This window comes from Eulemur rufifrons, chromosome 29 (assembly GCF_041146395.1).
Source record: "Eulemur rufifrons isolate Redbay chromosome 29, OSU_ERuf_1, whole genome shotgun sequence".
NCBI classification, from domain to species: domain Eukaryota; kingdom Metazoa; phylum Chordata; class Mammalia; order Primates; family Lemuridae; genus Eulemur; species Eulemur rufifrons.
The window spans coordinates 83,141,123-83,163,332 of record NC_091011.1 but is presented as its reverse complement, the minus strand read 5'-3'; the positions used below and the strand labels follow the sequence as shown (position 1 = coordinate 83,163,332).

Here is a 22,210-nt window from a genome sequence, read left to right as displayed (position 1 = left end):
ATACTACACATTTCACACACATTCCCTCTTCTAAATATCTTAATTCCCACACTCCATCTTTCTAAATCAGATCCTTGTTATATTTCACATAGATTATGAAAACAGTCTCCTAAGTGGTCATCCTACCTCACACTCATGACATTCTATTCCACAACCTGTTACCAGATTAGCTCAATGTTATTCCTCTGATCAAGTCTTTCAATGGCTTTCTCTCTGCCTTCAAAATAAACTTTTATCTCCTCACTATTATTCAGCACCTTTCACAATACCGCCTTGGATCAACCTCTGTAGGATTAGCGCCTACTAGTTTTTTTCACATCATTGCCAGTTCATTAAATTAGTTTCTGTTTCCTAAATAGCTCCCAAAGGATTTTTCTATGTCTGAATTTATCTTATTTTTTTTTTCTGCCAGTAACTACCTCTTCCACATATCAAGCATGGGGAATAAGATGAAGAAAATGAATCTAAATAGACCTTAATTGATTTTTACAAACTATTTTTGTTCCGTTCAGATGTTACTGATCAGAATCCACTTACATGGAGAAGACGCCAACTTTGTACATAAGGAAACAGAGGTAGATGCTATAGTTTTGAAGTTTTATCTTCTCCTGGGAATGTTATCTCTACCTTCTTCTTTTGAAAGTTCTTCTTGTTGTGGTCTTTTTATGTCACTTCTCCTGGGTCTTATGATGATAACTAGCTGCCTCTATCTTCCTGTTACATACAAATGCACATTATGCAGGTGGGTAAAATAAATCATTCTTACTCTCTGTTTGAGCTGGAGGTCGATATACCACCAGTAGGCTGACACCCAAATTGAGGCTATTAGGTGACCAGTGAGCATTTCTCCAAAAGATGCTGGCTTTTTTCCTTTTTTTCACATCCTTACCATAGCTACTTTAGATCAATGCCAGACATGAATAATTCATATTCTCACAAGGCAAAAAATGGCACATATGAAAATTGTAATAAACACTTCTCATTGACCTGGCTCATATATATCATATATATGTATTTGTTCATATTTATACACATGCATGTGTATGTACTGAGAGAATAAACATGAATGAGCATACTGTGCAAACAAGCCAGGACTCCTGCCTCCTGGGAGATTACCATCTATCTCAGCGTCAACCGTGGTATCTCACTCTCATTAAAACCCACACAGCACCTGGCATCTCTCAAGGATTTCATCTTGTAGTCATTTGCCTTCTCTGCCGCCTCTCAGTTCCGGCCGTGCCTTTTCTTTGTATCTCTGTCAACATCTAGCACAGTGTCTTAAACAAAGGAGGTGCTCTCTAGTAGGTTACCTAAATTGAAAGCAAGATGCTCTAAAGGGCAGCTACTTATTGATATTTCACATTCACAGATGAGGTCCTTGGAGTTATCACTACAACACCCAGGGTGAAACTTCGGGCTTTCTGAGGTACATTAATTTACTCACATCACAGGAATACCATTTATTACATTTCTGCTCCAATGAGATAAGTGCTACACTAATGACCTGAAAGAGTTAATGCATCTTGGAAAATATCCAAATTACTCTCTGGAGACAGTTTATTCAATTAAGTGGCTAAGACTCAGCATTTTCAATTAGCAGTTCAGTTACTAAAGACTCTTTCATATTGGTTATCTGTAATATGTGATATTGACACACTTATAACATTTGCTTATAGTTCATTCAGAATGAAATCTTTAGGGATAACGAATGCAGATTAAAATTTATTTTGTACCTACTGAGTGCCAGGAACTGTGTTAAGTACCTTCCCATTGGGATTTAAGAGGAATGCTGTGAAGACTGGGAGATAATGGGGTTGGAGGCACTGAGGATACAAGGTATCAGTACACAGAGATAGATAAAGTGGTTCCTTTCTTTTAGGAGTCCACAAAGAACATCCCAACTGAGTTCATCTAAGGCTCTTCAGGATCTGATTAAATTCAGTAAGGTACTCATTGTCCTGAATAAATGCATATTATCTCTATCTAGAAAGACCTCCTCACATACCTAAATCCTACCTTCCTTCAAGGACCAGTTCAGCTCCTACTCCAAGCACAAAACCTTCTCTGATTAATCTGTCTAAAGTCATCCTTTAAATTCCTATAAGACTCACAAAAGATAACACGGACTTGGCAATTAATCATATAGTACTGTAGATTTAACTTTTCCTCTATTTATCGCCTAACCTCCCAATATGATTTGAGGAGAAAACACTTCAATACCACCCTATACTATCACAAATTCATGTCAAACTGAAATACTTTATTAAAATCCTTTATAACTGAAGGAATAACATAATATCATTCATTTTTTTGATTTGTCAACTCTTGCATCTGTAAGAAAGATTCTGTCTACATCAAAAGCAAAATTCTTCCATCTGGAGGTGATTTTATGTATAAATTTCTTGAGCAAGACACTAAATTGACGAAAAGTAACTGTCAACAACTTGGTTAAACAAAAAGTAATCCTATTTTATCAGTTTTTTTGCCAGAAAAATAATTTCCAGATCTATAACATTCTGTAATTATTATGATTATTATATACTATTTCTACTAAAATGTTATATGATAATTCAAAACATTGGATTAAACTATTTCATTTATCTACTATACTTGAGGTTGGTCTATAATTTAAAAGGTTAATCACATGAACTGTGCTGCTGGTTTAAGTAAGTTTATAGTAAATATAGAAATTCTAGGGTCCAAAATGGAGAACTATTTCACTGATATTTCTGGCATCAAATTTAATTCTTTTAGATTGGTTTTCCTATTTAACTTCATTTTTTTCCCAAATAATTCTTTGTTTTATTTTGATTTTTTTATTTAAAACCAATATAGGCTCATAAAAAGTTCAAATAGTATAGAAATATGTAAAGATTCAAGTATTCTTTAATAGTAGTTACATGCAATATAGTTTATTGATTTGTCTTTGTTGATTCTTCATTATTTTTCTCGTCATCCCCCTACTAAATACTAATAAGCACGGTGTCCTGCACACATAAGTATCTAAGAAATGCATTATATGCATCCATAAGCCCAATTCTATCAGTAAGTGACCAAAAAACACACCTGATCCAATAAGATCCTTTCTGCTTCCAACTATTTACCACCCCCCCCCCATTTTCCATACATCACAGCACATCTCAGTTTGGAAAGCATACTACGCATGTCTGCTCCAGCAAGTTTAGCTCTCCCTTCCTGTCCCCATGACCCAAAGGCAATGACTCAAACGCCTAAGAATTTATAAAATAGTTGTATACCTGCATCATTTCTCTGTCCAATAACTACATATTTTAATTTTAACCCTCAAAAAAGAACTGCCACATCCAGTAGAGAGATATAACAAATCCAGCACAGTAGGTTGATTAACCTGACTCTACACGACGTGAGAATGGATGTTTGTAAACATGACTTCAAGGGTGGGGAACTGTGCCTAACTCTTGTACGTATGAAAACTGCCATAGCTCCACCTAATTATCCTAGCCCTATTCTACCACCCAGTAACAAGCTCATACCATAAAGCAAGTCATAGAAAAGAAAAAGACAGCATGCTGTTTAAATACCAACCATGTTAACGCAGAAGCAACAAAGCACAATTCATGTACCTCGTGTTCTCTGCTAATTGCTTAAGACATCCTGCTATAGAGAAGACAGCAACAGTAGCCAGGCCCTAGTCTTTTTGAAATGCCAGCTCTTAATAACAAACTCCAAAAAGGTCTTAATTGCATTTACCAGGAGCTCATGAACTTTAAAAGTTGTTAATCAGATTTCCATGTAAATGGAGTGACGATTAAAGGTTAAGTACAGGTTTCTGAAATTTCAGAAGTTGAGAATATATTGCCCTTCACAGGGGGGGAAGAAAAACTATCAGCCTTGACATGAACTAAGCATCTTAATTAAACATGCAGAAGTACCATGCTTATTTTTACGTGAAGTTCCATTTCCAAATGTCAAAGTTAATCACGCACTTGACTAAAAATGTACAATATTCTGTCTGCCAGAGAAGAAACGCCTTAGTATTCTTTTCAGAGAAGACATCTGCAGGTCTCCAAAAATTTCTCTGGTGTCCCCTCAGACCTGATCCCTGCCTACGCTACAAGAAAACCTGAGAATCCTAGTGCAATGCCTTCTGCAGAGAGGTCTTAATTGCTCTCCATCTGAGCAGTAATCTAAAGCCACACGTTTCCAATCAATTCTGCCTCATATTTATGTGGCTCAGGAGAAACACGAGGCGCTTCCTCCATAAATTTGTTGCACCTGTGTCCCTGGAGTGACATGTTGACAAATGAACATGACACCTCCTCAAACTCCAATAAGAATTTATGATTCTTTGAAAGAATATATTTGATCAATTATAGTGTCATCAGAGTTGAGAACAAAACCATGTCTTTGGAGTGTACTTCACAAAATTTGCGAGGGCTTGCATTCTGCAATAGGATAAATGACAATTCCAAACCCCAGAGTCATAGGTCCTCATTCCAGCTCTAATACTCACTCTCAGACTCTCCAGCTTAAGAAGAGCTGGGTGTAACAACTGCTGAGTGTAATAATGAATGAGATGAATAGCTATGTAGTGTTCTAGACAAAATAACTACAGAATTCAAAACCAGAAAATGTTTGTAGTATGATATCTAGCCAATAAAATGTAAAACTAAATACTTATTCTTTAATCTAAGCACACAATTATTTTTAAAAAAATTTCTCTGCAACCCCACTGTCTGTCTCTGATTATACTTCTAATCCTACCTTCTTTTATTTCTTCTAAAAGTCTAACAAAAATCCAGTGTTTACTCAATACAAAGTACTTATAGCACACTTTAAAAGAAAAACATGGATTCTTGGCATTACTACTGAAGCTACAGCTTCTAATGTTAATTAGAACACTTCTAGTAATTATACTATTATGATTAAATTTGGCCTTAGAACAAACCAAACTGTAAGTGAAAAAGTAATACAATGTAATGATTATCCAATTTCAGGTGAAAAAAATGAAGCAGCAAAGGGAAGAATTTTTAAATGATTATTTTCAGAAAATGTCTCTACTAAATTATGAGGTCGTTTTAGCAGGTTGCCTCTCAAAGATAATGGGATATACCAACTTCAAAGGAGAAGTGTTCTCTCTTTTCAAGAATAGCATTTCAGAGATTTACATTTGATTCAATCTAGTGAGTATCAATAAGGTTTTTTGTGTTTTGTTTTGTTGAGACAGGGTCTCACTCTGTCACCCAGGCTGGATGGAGTGCAGTGGCATTATCATAGCTCACTGCGGCCTTCAACTTCTGGGCTCAAACAATCCTCCTGCCTCAGCCCTCCTGAGTAGCTGGGACTACAGGTACATGCCACCACTCCTGGATAATTTTTCTTATTTTTTTGTAGAGACAGGGTCTCATTATGTTGTCAAGGCTTGAACTCCTGGCCTCAAAGGATCCTCCTGCCTTGGCCTCCCAAAGCACTGGCATTACAGGCATGAGCCACCGTGCCTGGCCCCAATAAGGTTTTGATAAGCAATTTAATTGAGAAAATGATCCCACTCAATATGGTGAGCTCTAAGCTGTAGGAAGATGGGTAGTGCTGAGCTACTACTGTACTTGCTTCTTGCTAGTGCCCTTTTGAGACCCAAGCATATGAGACTGCTGATCAGGAGTATGAGGTTAGTCTGTAAGACAGAAATTCTCAGTAGAAAAGTGTCTCATTCTCCTTTCTATTTACCAAAAGAAACTTGCACTGAGTCTTAGCATGTTACGTGTTCAACCAATACAAACTGGTTTTTATGCAAATGAAATCCACAAGCCTGGTCTCCTTTAATACCCTGTCCTCCAAAAGTGAGTTTACCCAACAAGACAGATAACCAGGACAGGGCTTCAATTAAGACAGAACACACAATTCCTAGGAATTAGTCTTTGAAAACTTATCAGCCATTACCACCACAATATCCACCATAGGCCTCTAATCAGACTGACCTCTCCAGTGGCTCCCAAAATCAAATAAGCCCATTCCAGCATCTGTGCCTTTATTCATAAAGTCCTACTACTTTGACAAGCCATCTCATTTCCCTCTGCCAAATCAAATTCAACCACTTTTCAAGGCCCAACACAAATTACAACTTTTCACTAATATTTCTGTTCATCCATTCAACAAGCACTTATTGAACACAAGGCACTATGTTAGGTATTGTACATACAAAAATGAATAAGACAGTTTATTCCTGCCCTGAAGGAGCTCTCAGTGTTCTTCAGTCATCTTCCCTTCCTTTGAACTATAACATTTAGTTTCTCCATTGGCTTTATACAAATAATCCTGCAAATAAATTTAACCTTAAATGTACTACAAACATCATGCCAAAGGTATACATTCACACCAGATGAGCAGCCGATTCTTGATAAATAAATTCAGCAAAGTCTCAGGTTACAAAATCAATGTACACAAATCAACAGCATTTCTATACACCAAAAACAGTCGAGCTGAGAGTCAAATCAAAGACTAAATACCATTCACAATAGCCACAAAGAAAGTAAAATACCTAAGAATATACTTAACCAAGGAGGTGAAAGATCTCTACAAAGAAAACTATAAAACACTGAGGAAGGAAACCACAGATGACACTAACAAATGGAAAAATATTTCATGCTCATGGATCAGTAGAATCAACATTATAAAAATGGCCATACATGATCTACATACTTAATGCAATCCACATCAAAATACCAACATCATATCTCACAGATCTAGAAAAAATAATTTTATGCTTTGTTTAGAACCAGAAAAGAGCCCGAACAGCCAAAGCAATCTTAAGCAAAAAGAATAAATCTAGAGGCATCACATTACCAGACTTCCATCTATACTACTATACTACATAGTAATCAAAACAGCATGACATTGGCACAAAAATAGAGACACAGACCAATGAAACAAAATAGAGAACCCAGATATAAAACCATCCACATACAGCCAACTGATCTCTGACAAAACAGACAACAATATGCACTGGGGAAAAGAATCCCTATCGATAAATGGCGCTGGGAAAATTGGGTAGCCACATGCAGAAAAATGAAATAAGATCCACATCTCTCACAACTCACAAAAATTAAGTCAAGATGGATAAAAGACTTAAATATAAGGCATAAAACCATATGAATTCTAGAAGAAAATGTAGGAAAAAGGTCTTCCAGATATCAGCCTAGGCAAATAATTTATCACTAAGACACCAGTGTCAATTACAACAACAACAAAAATAAATAAATGGGACTTTATTAAATTAAAAAGCTTCTGCACAGCTAAGGAAATAATCAACAGAGCAAATAGACAATCTACAGAATGGGAGAAAATATTCACAAGCTAATAAAGGGCTCATAACCAGAACCTACAAAGAACTCAAGCAAATCAACAAGAAAAAACTGACTTGGTTCTTGTCTGTGTTCTCCATACTCTATGGCCTATTTCTGTAATTTCCTTTATTAAACAGTATTTATGAGTGCTTTCTATGTGCTAGGCACTAACCTAAGTACCTTCGTTTGTCACCTTGCTACGTGGAGTGATTCAGTTCTCCAAATCACCTATCATGTCCTTCATCCTGGGCTCTATGATCTTGATTCCATACTGGCAATGGCTGCAGCCCACAGTAAAGTCTGAGAACTTGGGAAGGCACATCTGCCATCAAGTTCAAGATGATTATCTGCACCATTCAGAGGAGCTTGTGAAGCTCAATTCATGATGTCTCCTAGGTTTATTCATATATCAGACATTGATTAGATAGTATAGAATCCGGTTTACTGTTATTACCCAATGAAACAGAGGAGCTCCACATGAAGTTCCTCTCCCTCCTAAGCCTATTCGATTACATGATCACATGAATGTGAATTACGATGGTGTGTTCCATAAAGGCAACAGAGTTTATGATTCCTGATAGTACCATACTTTCACACAGTGAAGATATAATAATTATTGCCCATTTTGTTGGACTTGGTGCAGCTATCCTTTCTTCTAGGCCCATAAAACCATAACCCAAACATTTTCTAGCTACATGTTGACTCCTCCAGAATCTGGTGATGCACATAAACACAGTGATTCTAGTATTCAATTATAATAACTTGCAAGCAGAAAACAGGATCATTAATGACAATGTATAGATTGAAACAGAGTAGCTTTCATTGGTTTTGCATTTACTTTCAATTGATAAAAATGTACTTGTCTTTAAATAATAGCCTCCATGAATAAAAGCTGAATACACCTATATCGATTGTAGAATGTAGCATATCAACCAAAGACATTCTGGTTTAGCCCAAGGTGGGAGGAAATTGACTGCTCTCATAATTTACTTTTTATAATTTATGTTCTCAGAGGGTAAACCTATTATAATCAATAATTCTCAGATTAATAAATAATACAGGTTTATGATTTTAGATATGAAGACAGGGCAAGAACTGCATTGGTTCTGTTGCATGGAATCCTGTTACTTTTGATCTCTGAAATATTCCTAAGATCATAGATAGATCATTTGATTTGTAAGTCAAAATAGTAGTAACTTATTAATAAAACCTATAAGTCTATGGACTGTCAATTACGCATATTTTTCATGAAGCTTTTAAGTTGCAGTTAGTACTTACCCATTCTGACAACCACTAGTTCACCTTTTCCATTGATATTGGTTCTTAAATGTATCTACCACTAAAATGTTCAGATTCATCAACTCTGGAACAGCTTTCAAAGAAGCCTAGAACATTCTATAATAATAAGGTTCTGTACATGACAATTTAGAAAATAAACTTATTTTGTCTCACATGTCAGCCATGATACTTTTAACTGAAAATCCATGGTAGGAATCTAGATGGTGGTATTCCTGAACTTTGTCATAGACGAAATGAAAGTTGATAAGAAAATAATACTATTAAATAATGCAGTAGTCCCCTACAACCACCCTCCCCCCATGGTTTCTCTTTCCATGTTTCATTACCCAGGGTCAACCATGATCTGAAAAAATGAAATGAAAAATTCCAGAAATAAACAATTCATAAGTTTTGAATTGTGCATTGAGTAATGTGATGAAATCTTGCAATGTCCCACTCCACCCCTTCTTCATCACAAGAATGAGGGTGAGTACAGTTGAAAAAGATATTTTGAGTGAGAGAAAGAAAGTGCACATACACATAACTTTTATTACAGTAGATTGTTATAATTGCTCTATTTTATTATTAGTTATTGTTAATTTCTTTTTCTGTTTAATTTATAACTTAAACTTTATCATAGGTATGTATGTATAGGAAAAAAACATAATATATATAGGGTTCTGTAATATCTGCAGTTTCAGGCATTCACTGAGCATCTTGGAACATATCACCCCTCGATAAGGAGCTACTATAATCATATATTGCTACCTTAAAAATAAGTTCTATTCTTAGAAGGGAAGGAATTTTATGTTTCATGAACTTCATCCTAATAAACCAAAGCAACTCCTCGAAAGAAATGAAGGTGGTGTTGGAGAAAAAAAAATGTAATACAAAACAAAAAGGTTGTTTTCAAACAGAAGAAATGACCTTTCAGAAACAAATTAAGGAAAGCAGTTCCTTATCTACTGGAAGCTGAATATTTAGAATGGCTTCAGTCCGGTTAATGTGTGAGTAGGGGTAAAAATGTAATAGCCTGCCTCTAGTTTTCTTTAAGATTGACATTTAAATGCAGCCTGAAGCACAAAATTTAAAACAATCACATATTGTCTCGAAATGCCAGTGCTGTTAAAATGATATTAGTTTAATCTCAACCAGGAAGCAATCTAAGAATAAACCCTGTCATACTTTTCATCCTCTGCATTATCCACAGAGTTTGCTCAATTCTAATGACATGAATGAAGCACTTCTTATATACAAAGAAAATCATCCTGCTTTCAAAATAAAGTTGTGCATTTAACGCATAACACATAATTCTTAACTGTGTTAAGAGTTACATATCACAATGAAAATTTTCTTCAGCAAAGCATATTCTGTTTGCTAAATCAGGACTAATTAATCAAGAGATGATATCTTTAGTATAAAGAACATATATATAAAGCATCTTTAATACATGCTTAAAAGGTTACTAACATATGTTTATGATTAATCTTCCCTAGAAAATATTGTTAAGGTGGATATAATAGAAAATCAAAACAAAAAATGCCAGATGGATGCAGTACCTCATGCCTATACGCCAGCACTTTGGGAGGCGGAGGTGGGAGAACTGCTTGAGCCCAGGAGTTCGAGACCAGCCTGGGCCACACAGTGAGACTCTGTCTCTACATTCTTCAAAACAACAAAAAAAACCCAATTAATAAGATTCTATGGATGCCTTATAAATAAGTAGCCTAAAAGTTAATCACTAATTTCAGAGAAATGACGTTTTAATTAAGTGAAAATATAATGTTTAAAATTTCCAATATAGATTTTCATTTCTTAAAGAATTAAAAATCAGTATATTATCCAAGAGCAAATATAAAGAAAAAAACGTAAATATTTCTTTTGATAGCAATATAAAGTAAATGTAATCTCTAATAACAAATATGAAGAAAAAAATGCAAATATTTCCTTTGATACCTTGACAGCAAGAAAAAGCAAACACAATCTCCAATAACAAGGTAGGTATCAGTGTTCCATGCTATCAATTATGTCCCAGAATTTTTACCCTGGAACTTTCTACTACATTCCACACAGAATCTGGTCAACCAATGATATTAAAATCACTGAGCCTTACTGAAGGAAGTAGAAATATGTTTCTGCTTTTATATAAAATGATTTCTATAACCTTGCTGTATTATTTATAATTCACGGTGATTTTTATATTCTGACAGACTACTACAGATTTTTCTTAGTGATTTATGTTAAGCTCTTTTTAAAGCCTTGTTCATATTTACGGTTTATTCTCCTCCCAGCAAAGGCAACAACCCATCCCATGGATATATGTCATGATAAACTTACAGACTGACAGAGGGTGGACAAAGGCAGACTTTACATAATGGAAAGGAGATTGATGAACAACGGGTGATGCCGTTATCAAGCCCTTTTCACATGGAAAAAAAATACAAAATAGACTACAGAATTGAACCACTAACCACGCATGACAAAATTTTAAACCCACATAGACTTCAAATGTTCATATATTGCTTATTTGCTTAGAGTAAACTCAAAGGTTAGCAGTTCACACCTGTAACATATTGTGGCCTACTCTGTCATTATTGCCAAGAACATGTTTCCACAGGGTACATTTGTTAGAGTGACCGTTACTGTCACCAATTCATAATGGTGGAGAATCAAAACAACCCCGTTAAAAATAACTTTTATAGCAAAAAGACAGTCATGTAGAATTGAGCATTAGCTATTCTGGGCTGGAAGTTGGGTGGGGTTTGAAGATGGCAGAGGCTGTTGAGGGCAGATGACTCGTGATCTTTCTTGCTTCCTGTGCTGTGGCACTGTTTCTACTCTGGTCACCAGCTTTCTCCTCAGACACATTTGCTGCTTCTCTCACTATATAGGATACTTCCCTGTATTTCTTAGATTATTCTAAGTACATATTGCCTCACATTTTAATATATGTAAAAAAACAATAGTTATCTTCTGATAGATGTATACATCTAAGGTAGTTTTTCTCTGTGTGTGTGTGTAATCTTACACTTCTTACTATCTTAGAATCAAACAAATGAGATATTTACTAATACTGCTACTGTAGAGACCATTTCTGATCTAAGTTGTATTCCTCTTCCCTCCTCTCTGCTTTTATTCTGTCTTGTTTTGTGTTCAGTTGCTTCTCTTACACTTCTTCCATGGGAAAAGTTGGACTGTTCGACAAATCACAGTGCATCTGGTTAATTATCAGAGCCTCGACTCTTCTCAGTGAGTAGGACAAAAAGCTTTCAAAGGGAAAAGCAATAGTAAAACAGTAACAAATACAGTTAACACTACTGAACTGTACACTTAAAATGATTAATTAAAATAGTAAATTTTATATTTTTTTAAACACAATTTAAAAAAACTTTTTCAAAAGGTACTAGCAAGGCAACAGGTCTCTTTTTAATTATCCTGACATATAGTTGTGTTTTCAACACAAAATCATTGACCTCTTTCCATCACATCAATTAACTGTGGGCTGAGCATGTCAACCCACCAACACACCTTTCTGAAGAAACATCGAAATTGAGAGTTCATTTCACTGTGTTCCTGATGGCAGTTTGGTTGATGGGCAGCCACCAACTCAAATCCATAAATAATCCCTGTAACTCTTTCTCAGACTTAAGGTTTCTAAACAAAATGTGCCTGGGAATGAAGGAGAGGAAAATATACAAATGGAAGAAAAAGTGAGAATTTTAAATACTATGAGTCTATCAAAGAATGAAAGAAAAAAATTCATTCAGGAATATAAGAAAGATAGTTTTCTCTTATATTAGTAAATTACCCAAATTAATAAGCATTTATGTTAATCTGTTAACCAAACACATTTAAAATTAAAATCACACTTAGAGCTAAAGAAAATGAGATTAAAAGAGGATACTGCCCTAAATTATAAGTCAATAGGAAATAACAAAAGTAGAAATAAGAAACAAATTGTCCGACGTAGTACCCCCACACAATCTCTCCCACATACCCATTCAAATACCTATGAATGCAAAAGACAAAAAAACAACTCACAATGCCAAAAATCTGGACCACAACAAGACTGCCAGAATCTTCAAATAATCCGCTAAATACAAGATTGATGGAACAGAGTTAAAATCTACATTGAATGGTTTAATTGTGCTGCATCAATGGAAGGAGAGTAATCTGTTTACTTAGAAGTAGGTATAAAAAGCCTTTCCCACTCGCACACTGCCTGTAATCTCCAAACCAAACCAAAGTGAGCAACCATTCACTACCGCATAGATACCGACTTGAGAGGCAGCCAGCACCCCCACTTACCACTCCATCTGAGCACCTCTTGTCCCACATCTGATGGAAGTAGTACTTCAAATCAAACAATTCACTAGAAAGTAGGAGAGCCTAACAATAGGGATCTGACAAATAGAATCATCTTTTGTAAAATATTGTAAAGACAAAAATAATCATGGAATCACATGCTCCTTTTAATATTTCATTTCTTATTCTTTGTGTATCAGGAAGCTAGGGAGTGATACAGGTTGAAGATCTCAGCTCAAGGAAATAGATGTGCATTATATGAAATCAAGGAACTGAGCTAGCAGATATACACATGAAATTGAATGCTAGACTAAGCAAAACTCAGAAAAGGATTTCATTAACACCTATGTTTAAATAATAGGCTAAGAAGCAGTTCTCATATTCCAACAGTCAGCAGACATCAGGTCTACGTGGATTCCCTCTCATTTGAGAATGAGTAAGCAGAAAAAGAAAAAATGAGGAAAAGATAAATTTCAAGAAACTAGAAATAAGAAATGTTCAGTTCAGTAAATCCTGGCATCCTCAATAGCATACAAGAACCCATGGCTTCCTGCAACAGAAAAATCTTTAAAGAGAAAACAGGCTGAACGGAAAAGATCCCAGGACAAGATAAACAAACAAAAGGAGAAGATAGGGGGAGGGAAAGATAAGAATTGCAAGGAAAGTTAAAACACTATAACTTTGGAAGAGAAAGCCACAATAAAAGACACATGGTGGCCGGGCGCGGTGGCTCACGCCTGTAATCCTAGCTCTCTGGGAGGCCGAGGTGGGCGGATCGTTTGAGCTCAGGAGTTCGAGACCAGCCTGAGCAAGAGCGAGACCCCATCTCTACTAAAAATAGAAAGAAATTATATGGACAGCTAAAAATATATATATAGAAAAAATTAGCCGGGCATGGTGGTGCATGCCTGTAGTCCCAGCTACTCGGGAGGCTGAGACAGGAGGATCGCTTGAGCCCAGGAGTTTGAGGTTGCTGTGAGCTAGGCTGACGCCACGGCACTCACTCCAGCCTGGGCAACAGAGTGAGACTCTGTCTCAAAAAAAAAAAAAAAGACACATGGTTACTAATAATTGACAGTCCAGAAAATAAAATCAGAGGTGCAGAAAACAAACTTGAGAAGTACTCCCAAATGTAGATAAGAACAGCAACAACAAAGACTGAAAGGGTCAGAAGAGATGACAGATATGAAGATTTGAGGACAGGGATTCGATGCAATTACAGAAACAGCTTTCTTTTATACACATGGGCGCGCGCGCGCGCGCACACACACACTCTGAACTCTTGCTTTGGGGAAAAAAATACCAAGAGAAAAAAACAAAAGAGCTTACCAAATTTTGGAGGGAAAACAAACAATGAAATGACCCTTATCTGGATGTAGGCAGAACAAAGAATTTACAAAAACAACGCAAATTAGGATAGCTGTATACTTTCTGCAGCACTGAATGGCAGAAGACCATGGAACAATGTCTATAGCTTTCTAAAGGAAAAAGAGTGTGTTCAAATAACTTATTCCCACATTTAAGGAAGCTCAGAAAACATAACTCGAGAGCGTTCAGAAAATAAGGAACTAGTGTTCTTGAGCGGTGTGCTAGGTTCCTAGGTCTGCGGTAACAATTACCACAAATTGGGTGGCTCAACACAACAGAAATTTATTCTCTCACAGTTGTGAGAATGGAAGTCTTAAATCAAGGTGCTGGCAGACCTGTGCTCTCTCTGAAGGCCTGGGGGCATCTCCTTGCCTCTGCCTAGCCTCAGTGGCTGCCCTAACCCTGGCTTGTAGAAGTATTACTGCTACTCCAATTTCTGCCTCTGTCGTCACATGCCATTTTCCCTGTATGTCTTCTGTCTCTGTAATCAAATTTTCATCTTCTTATAAGGGCACTAATCATTAGAATCAGAGCCCAACTCAGTCTGGTATGACCTCGTCTTAACCTGACTGCATCTACAAAGACCCTTATTTCCAAGTATGTACCGGAGGTGAGGACCTGAATGTATCTTTTGGGATGACACAATTCTACTCACTATAATGGAGGAAAACAGTTTTAAGACATACTGTAGGCTATCAAGAAGGAGTAGAAATAAGGATTTAAAGCATACGGAAGTCATGATATAAAGAACTGGTGGGTTTTCCCAGCCTGGTGTTAGTAATCCAACTACACGGAGTACAGTTAGGCGCCCTATGCAGCCCAAGGGCAAAGTGTGACCCAGATGCGTCACTGAACTGTGCCTTTTCCTGTTTGCCCCTTACCTGGAACCCACCTTTTGGCCCACGGTGAAAATATTTTCACTGGACACAAGACAATAGCAGTGTTATTCTTTCTACCACTTACTAATAGTGACTCAACTATTTGAAACACATTCGGGACAATATTCCAGGAGAACTACTAAATAAAAAGTACATTTTTCCCTCTAAAGGAAAGAGTTACATAGTACAACATAATAGCCTTTTTTTTCCTTAGGAACTTGAGAAATCGTTTTTCACATCTTTGAATTTCATACAGAATGTTACCTGAATAATTGCTTTTTTATTAACTCTTCTCTCATCTAGGTCCTGTGACAATGCCTATAGTAGGTATGTTTTCAAATAATTATGATATGAATTCCATCCAAAAAAGCATAAGTTAAAAATTATTCTGCATAATTTTTAAATTTTTTACTTTATAAGTTTTCTGTTTTCCTTTCATTAAGAGACAGGGTCTTGCTCTGTTACCCAGGCTGGAGGGCAATGGTACAATCATAGCCCACTGTAACGTCGAATTCCTGGGCTCCAGTGATCCTCCTCCCTCCCAAGTAGGTAGGACTACATGCACACACCACCACGCCTGACTAATTTTTTTATTTTTTGTAGCAATGGGGTCTTGCTGTGTGGCCCAGGCTGGTCTAGAACTCCTGACCTCAAGCAATCCCCAAATGCTGGGATTACAGGCATGAGCCACCACACCCAGCCAGTTTTCTCTGTTTTCTAAACATTTCTATAATACACATGTAACTACATTTATAAACAGAAAAAAAAGACTTATTTAAATAAGCACATAGAATGCTGACAATTTTATAGTTTTTAATAAAGCAAAAATTTGGAAAAGGAAATGTACCAAAATGTGAACAACTCTCTGGGTACCGGTAATATGAAAAGCTAACTTTCCTTCTTACACTTTTCTGTATTTCCCAAATTTTCCATAATGAGCACATCTTAGTCTTACAACAGGAATAAGAATAGAAGAAAAGGTGGCAGAAGAGACTTGCCTGATGGACTCTGCAGGGAGAAGAAAGAGTGAGGCAATGTTTCTTTCTCACCTGTAAGAAGATCTATATATCCTAGTTAGGAAAAAGCAAGCAGAAGTCTCATTGCCTAAAACAATGTGCAATATTAATAGAAACGGATCAACACTGATGTTTTCAAGCCTCAATATGCTTTAGAAAATGTTATATTTTCTAGAACATAACAGTGTGGAGCCAACAGACATGTGACTATATAAAATGATGAAACGCTTAGTTGACTTGGTCAGAATCACTCAAAAATAGAAACAAATTTCCAAAGCAAACTGAAAATTATTTTTCCCCTTTAGTACTTGACTCATGGTTAAAAACCAACATTAAACCTACCAAATACTCTGGTTTCTCTACAGATCATATAAATCTTTCACCTTTTACTAAAGATTTCCATGGAGAGGAACAATTCTGAGCCTTATACCAATTTTTTGAGGCCTTGCTCCAGCAAGGCTCCATGGGAAAAAAAAAAAAACCTACCAAAATATCCCTGCATTTTCAAAGGGCTAAAGAAATATATGTAAATGTAACCGCAGCCCAGGGAGGACAGGTGGCAAATAAAGTGTCAGAAGTAGGTTTAGAAACGTGTATCATAGATTGAAGCCGAATCTAGGCTGTTTCTCACTGCCAGAACTTGAAATTTACCACTTGCCAGTTACTCTACATCCTCAAAATAGTCACAAATCAAGAATCTTGTCACTACTCATATGGAAAAAGTAGAGGGGTCATTAGTCCTCTCAGTGCCTACTGGGTTCAGAGATGTAGCCCATGGCCTCCAAATTATCTAGGAGGATGGATCATATATATCCTAGTTAGGAAAGTTTGATACTTTTGTAAAACATAAAAAATTAAAAATTTTTGAAAAGACAAAAATGGACAAAATCCAAGCTCCAATTTTATGTTTATTCATCAATTCAACAGACATAAGATTATACCGCCCAGATCATTAAGAGTTTCTAAAGGCTTCTTCTCCATTTCTGTATTTATTTCACCAAGGACTGGTAACGGTGCACAGACCGGCAGTGGTCTGAGGACCATCCTCTGAGTAGCTCTGAATAATCTAGTCAAGTTGGAAGCCAGCAAGTATTCACTAGCTAACAGTGAGCAAACCAGAGAAAAAGCTGTCTTCATTTTACAGAAATCCTGCATGAAAAGCTAGGAGTAACCATTCAAAAACATGATCAATTCACCAGAGATAATTTTATAGCACAGAGTGGGACAAAAAAATACAAACAGAGATCCTTCAATCCTAAAAACTGGACAAAGTCCCCTCTTAAATAAGAAAACAGCTTTACTGACAGTTTTTGGTTGTAATTATATTGGGTTGCAGGAAGAAGGGGGTTGGCCCAGCTTCACTGGTCTCACGTACAGGAGAGAAAGAATGTGTGATGCCTTCAAACTCACAGTCAGACAGGGAAACAGTCAAGTAAGAGTAAGGGTTCTGTTTGAGACTTTACTGGAAAGAAAAGAGAGGCCCTCCTTACCCAAGTAATTAGAAAGTATCCCGGTTGGCTCAGCAATCTCAGAGAGAAGGAAACAATGCATCCAACAACTCAGCTCTGGGCAAGGCAGCCTCTCACAATGTACCGATGCATATTGGAATCACCTCGAGAGGTTTTTGTCTTGCTTTGTTTTGTTTTTAAAAATATCACTGTCCAGGCCTCTGAGGTGGGACCCGGACATAGTTGTTTTGCTTTTGTTTTGGTCTTTTCCGTCTCCTCAAGATGACTCGAATGCGTAGCTGAGGCTGAGAACCGCTGAAGTAGTGGAAAGAGCCCTGGCATATAAACTAAAGTGTTGTCGGGTTCTAAGATTGGCCTTAGCAATTTTTAGTTGTGTTGCCCTGTGTGAGTTGCTTCATATTCCAAAGTCTTGACTGTACACAATTGTAAAGGAAAGTGTACAACATCTTCCTGTCTCACAGGGGTTTTGGAACCTCAGATGTGTGTTAACTTGAAGCACTTTACATGTGTTCCAGCAATCCTTTTCAAATACAATATTTACTAAGAGAGAGATTTCAGGGACTCTTAATAAATCTGAAGATCAGAAACCTATGACTGCACATGCACACTTCAGTAGATTCTATAATGAGTTTAGAAAAATTTCAATTTGCCAGGCTGTAAGTCGAAAACTTCGGAAATTGCTGTCTTTTAGCCATCAAGTGCATGACAGAAGGAACTTATCAATCAGTACACATATGGCCCAGAAACATGAAAAAAATAAGCACACACAAAAACATATCCATACTCCCAAAGTTCTGCCTAATTCACACAAAAAAAAACTGTTCTATTTAAAATAAGAATTTTATATGCAGTTAATCTCTAGGTAAATAGACATAATTAAAAAGAGCCCCCCCAAAAGTGTGAATGTGTGATCTCATCTAGTCCTGTGACTTTAAGATACAATCTACCTGGTAAAACCTCCTGATCTATCATCCCAGACCTCTGACCTGGGTAGCCAGAAGCACGACCTGTCATTCATTATCTCGTGTCTCACAGGCACCCCAAACTTAACGTGGTCAAAATGCAAGCTCCAATTCTCTTCTCCCTTCCCTCATCCTTAATGTGGCTCTCTCCTTCTCATCATTCAGGACTCAACGCCAATGTCATCTCTTCCAAGAAGGCTTGCTGATCATTTAGCTTAAAGAAGACACCTCCAGAACAAACCATAGCCTACAGTGTTGTTCCCCTAATTTTACCTTTTTCATAGGAAATTATCAGTAAGGAATTACCATATGTATGTATGAGTTTATTATCTCCACTAGATGTAAGCTCCATGCGGACCTGTAAGACTCTATCTTGTTCATTGCTGTGGCCCCAACATGTAAAACATCATCTGGTACAAAGTCAGTCCTCAATAAATGTTACTGTCCAATTAGCTAAGTATGTGGCCAAATGGAAGCATATAGAAAGAGGGAGATTCAGGAAGAATAATAGAGCCTGGAGAAATATCCAGACTGTACTTGCTACCCTCTCCTTTAATGCTTCCTTTTTTGGTCTCCTTGGTCAATTTTACTGGTTCTCATCCAGAATCTCCCTTGCATCTTTGGACTAAAAACTCCTTTGGTCAGCCACTCTGACTCTGTAACTTGGTTTCTCCTGAGTAAACACACAGAATGAACCCTTGGCCAGCTACACCCCACTCTTACGAGGACCTGGTTCTTAGCATATCTTTTTGGCCGGGATATCAGTACACCCAGGTCTCCTGACTCAAGAGAACAGGAAGTGCCCACAATTCCCTGACTCACATAGTTCTTGGGGTCTGTCATTTGTCACTGGTCCCGGCACGATGGCCAAAATTAGAGCTATAACGAACCACAAGCTTTTCTTATCTGGGCGCCATCTTCTTGATGTAGGTGTTTCTTATATGGCTTAAGCTTTTTGTATAAAGAAGACAGCACCTGACTTAACCACCACACCCTTTGAGGAGGGCATTTTCTAGCTGACATTTCTGGGAATATAACTTTGGGAAATAAGGATGAAGCCCTGGGGCTCGTAGCTACCATGATTGGTTCCGGCCCCTCCTTGCAGCCAGGAAAATGGGGGAATCTTTGCTAAAGGCTACTTGTAACACTCCCTGATACCCCCAAAGAGGTCAACAGGCATGGAACTGAATCTACAGAGTAACAGAGACAAACACTCATCCAAAGCATCTGCTGGATTCTGCACTCTGGTGCTTGACCATGGAAAGGGTCAGACAGGAGTTTTTCGTATTTGAGTTTCCACCACCAGAATGAAGTAATAATAGATTCAGGGACAATTACTGTGCATTTCACAGAGTGAGTCTTTATCTACCGGCTGATTTCTGACTCCATCCAAGGCTACCCAGCTGCTCTCTGGTGAAGAAAGCAGAGATGAGGCCACATTCTACACTGCGCATAAGAGACTTCAGCAAGAGGCTGGTGTGTCTACTGTTCATCTTTCCCCTTGCTCTGGGCCCCTCCTGCTCATGTCTCTTGGGAACTCATCCTCGACTGAAACATACAGTTCTGCTTCTATCACTGCTTTTATTCCCCACATCAGGTCTAGCCTCCACCACCACGGCCAAGCCTGAGATCCTGGACAAATGCATCACCCGTGGAAGAAGATGTGAGGACAAAGCAGCGTGGAGCCGCTCCTACAGAGAAATGAGTTGTCTTCAATCTTGCTCCCCACGTCCTGTCACACCTTCTCACTCCACCACCTCACAAATCCAGAAGTCCTGTAGGCATGTACTTTGTGTTATACATGACAGAATTTCTAGGCCCTGTATGACCTACCTGGACAGGATTTTCTTTCACATGTCTTACATGTATATCTTCTATGCTAGTCCTTTCTGTATACTCCCTCCCCGCTCCACCCATTCCTTGTACTTTCCTACTTCTACCTCTTTCTAGTACTGCTTGCCCAGACCTTACTTGCTTACCCACCCATAAATACCTCTCCCATCTTGAAGCATTTTCCAACAACTCGATCTCTCCTTTCTTATACTCCCCTAGTCCTTATAGTACATACCATTTATTCAGCATTTACCACTGGCTGTTGAAGTTACAACTTTTGAAATGGAAGATTTCAGCTAAAATCTCCCAGTTGTACTAAAATACCACCGATCACATCATGAACATTGCTGACCAAATGTAGCATGAGAAGTTAATTCTAAGGCTGAAAGTGCTTGGAAGGAAGAGGGAATTGAGTGGGCAACTGAAGGTGGAGATAAAGGTGGGAAGAATAACAGAGTGAGAGCTTTCTTAAAGATGCAGAGTTGATTCTAGTACTGCACTTTCCTCTGAATTCCTTAATAAGACATGTGCCCTCCCAGGTACAGTCAAACTCAATGAAAACATGAAGAGAAATAAAAACGCCCTGGTAGTATTCAAGAACTATGACAACTTTCTGAAAAGCTTAAAAGGTAGTTAATGTTACCGAAGCAAGGCCCTGGCTTGGGAATGGTTAAATTGTATGCCTGGGTGGGGGGTAGGGGATTTGCCATTAAGCGATTATTCAATTTGATCATGAAACTTGTTTTTAAAAATGCTTTTAAGTGAACACATTTAATTAAAAGTAAAAAATAAAGAGGCTGTAACTCACGAGAATCATTGTGCTAACCTGGGTATGGTTTCTTAGAGCTGCCGGAGCTGAGTGACAGATGGAAGAGTTACCCATTCAGTTTCAGGCCCCCTGATGAGTTTATTGTTCAGAATCTTTACATGTTCCACAATTCAATAGTGAAGCGGGTCCAGGGAAAACACGGGAAGGGTCAACTGGGCTGAGAGACTGATAATCTCCCCTTGCATCTTTGCTTCTTTTGTGTCACAGACTTTATGTCTCTTAATCCTGACTCTTTCACAAATGCCAAACCAGTGATACAGCTTTTTTGGTCCCAAGTAACCCATGTGTCAGTAGTCAGAAGGTAGCTTTGTGTGGTATCGTTATCCTCACAAATATAAACGCACACACAAATATGTACGCTATACTTTGTGGGTCATCTGATGCACATTATTTCACATTTTAACATCGCTGAAATTGGGAGAGGTCTAATAAGTGATGACACATTAGAATTGATGAAATATAGTACGTTTCCTCTAAACAACTGGCACATTTTGAAGGCAGAGACCACAGCTGAGGTTCAAACACTGACTGAAAGGAACAGTGGTGATCTAACCCAATCCCCTTCATTTTACAAGTGAAACACACATACACAAACACCACAGAAGCACACAGAGGCAGAAGTAAAACCAAATCTGGAAATCAAATTTCCTTATTCCCAGTCATTGCACTTATGTTCTATTAGCAACTCAGCAAATATTAATGAACCGACTCACTGTCACCTGCAAACAAGGGTAATCGAAGAAGTTTTTGAGATGGGGAAGCCACGAGGAAAACAACTCAATACAATATGAGGAACAATGTCCGTTTTGATCATTGTGATAGTCTAAGTACCCAACACGGTGCCTTTCAGATAGTAGGCATTTTATAAAGGTATTTATGAATGAATGTTCTAGGATGAAAAATCTGACTGTTGTATTTAAGATAAAGGCTGGCGGCAAGGGACCCAGTTA

General features: G+C 37.6%; 1 protein-coding gene and 1 non-coding gene across 2 annotated transcripts in view; one reads left to right on the top strand and one right to left on the bottom strand.

Moving 5' to 3' along the window:
* EXOC4 (exocyst complex component 4) overlaps window positions 1–22,210 on the bottom strand; it is a 738,581-nt gene that overhangs the window by 555,440 nt on the left and 160,931 nt on the right. The gene's annotated exons all lie outside the window — the stretch shown is intronic.
* On the top strand, window positions 16,513–16,628 carry LOC138377641 (U5 spliceosomal RNA). Its single transcript, XR_011231809.1, has one exon. It is a non-coding gene; the product is annotated as a U5 spliceosomal RNA (small nuclear RNA).